Genomic DNA, 2,233 nt, shown 5'->3' on the forward strand with positions numbered 1-2,233 from the left:
GAATAAGGAAGATCGTAGAAGAATTGATGCTTCTGAGTTATGGTGTTGGAGGAGAATATTGAAGTACCATGAGCTGTCAAAAGAACCAATAGATCTGTTTTGGAAGAAGTGCAGCCAGAGAGCTCCTTGGATGCCAAGATGGCCAAACTTCATCTCTCATACTTTGGACATATTGTCAAGAGGGACCAGTCGCTAGAGAAGGGTATCATGTTTTGTAAGGTGGAGGGTCAGAGAAAAAGAAGAATACCCTCAACGAAATGGATTAGCCAAGTGGCAGCATCGATGGACTCAAGCGTGGCAACAGTGGTGAGTTTGGCCCAGGATCGGGCAGTGTTTAGTTCTGTTATGCATAAGGTCACAATGGGTCAGTACCAACTCGATGGCACCTAACAACAACAACAACAACAAATCAGAACCGACTCCATGGCGTACCACCACCACCAGTGTTATTAAAGAAATGAATTATAAACTTTAATTAACTTTCAGTAGCCACTGTAAGGCTAATGGCACAATTCTCGATGGCTACCCACAAACAAGGATTAAACCCATGGTTTGAAGACTATTTCTCAAAACGTTATGAGAGTAGTATCATTTCTAATTTGTGTGTGTATAATTCTCCATAGTTGTAGACACATTGCTGAAGAAAACCACTTAGTGATATATTTACTTACCTCATTTCCCCCCATGTTTAATAGTCTTTAATTCAAATGTAAAAGTTCAATACAAACCATTTGTAGGTCTTGGGACTTGTTCTTTTAAAGCCAAGAATGGGGGAGTGCAACAGTATGATCTTTCTACTTCTTCACAAAAACCTTTCAAGGAAAAGATGCATTTAGCCAAATCCACTTTTCCCAGCAATGGTTCTAACACCCATTCCATAATCTTAATACACATAACTGAATGAAGACTTACAGTTCAGACCATTTAACCATTTAAAAATACATAGCAAGCAAATCATGAAACACAGCTTTCAAAATGCATTCTTTCTAAGACAAGGAGATAGTTATTTGTAGATAATAATACTTAGCCTCCAAATAAATTTCCCAGACATGGTATACACCATTCAAAGGCCTAGTCTCTCATGTTTCAAAGTGGAATACCTAACCTAATGTGCATAAAAGCATGAATAGCAAAGTTGAAGATCATTATTACAACTATTTTTTCTATCTATTTGAAGCACAGTAAAAAAAAATTGGTACACATTGGAAATTCAGTCTCACAAGGTACACTGCCATTAACTTGGGGGGAAATTATACATTTAAAAAAAGAGAAAGGAAAAAAAAATTCCTCTGTTTTAAACACTGCATTACATAATCTTACTTGCCTGTTCCAACTACTCCTGCCTCCCCTCACATCACTCCCCACATCCGGGTAACCAATAAAAAATCCCTCCCCCTTTAGTATGGGTTCTTTTTCTTAGTCTTTTACAGTAGTGGTCCTATGCAGTATTTCTCCTCTTGTGACTAATTTCACTCAACATAACGTCCTCAAGTTTCATCCATGTTATGCGGTGGCTTGCAACTTTCTTGGTATTCTTCAAGGCAGCATAATATTCCATTGTGTGTATGTGCCACAGTTTGTTTATCCATTCTTCAGTTGATGGGAACTTAGGCTGTCTCCATCTTTTTGCTATTGTAAATAGTGCTGCTATGAACATTTGTGTGCATATATCTACTCGTGTTATGGCTCATATTTCTTATGGGTAAATACCAAGTAGAGGAATTGCTGGATCAAAAGGTATTTCTATTTCCAACCTTCTGAGGAAGCGCCATATTGCTTTCCAGAGAGGTTGGACCATTATGCAATCCCACCGGCAATGCAGGAGTGTCCCAGTCTCTCCAAGTCCCTGCCAGCATTTATTGTCCTCTACTTTTTTGATCTTTGCTGTTCTTGCTGTTGTGAGATAATATCTCATTTTTGTTTTGATTTGAATCTCTCAAATCGGCAGTTCTAAACTTCCAGCTGTTCCGCGGGAGAAAGATGAGGACTTCTGCTCCCGTAAAGATTACAGCCTCAAAGTACAGGGTCACTATGAGTCGGAACCGACCACACGGTACTTAACAACAACAACAACAATCACTAGTGATTGTGAACATTTCTTCATATGTTTGTTGGCTGCCCGGATCTCCTCCTTGGTGAAGTGTCTGTTCATGTCCTGTTCACATTTTTTAATTGGGTTATTTGTCTTTTTCTTGTAGAGGTGTTGTAGTTTCCTATATATTTTAGAATCCCT

Source organism: Chrysochloris asiatica, unplaced genomic scaffold (assembly GCF_000296735.1).
Source record: "Chrysochloris asiatica unplaced genomic scaffold, ChrAsi1.0 scaffold00036, whole genome shotgun sequence".
NCBI lineage: Eukaryota > Metazoa > Chordata > Mammalia > Afrosoricida > Chrysochloridae > Chrysochloris > Chrysochloris asiatica.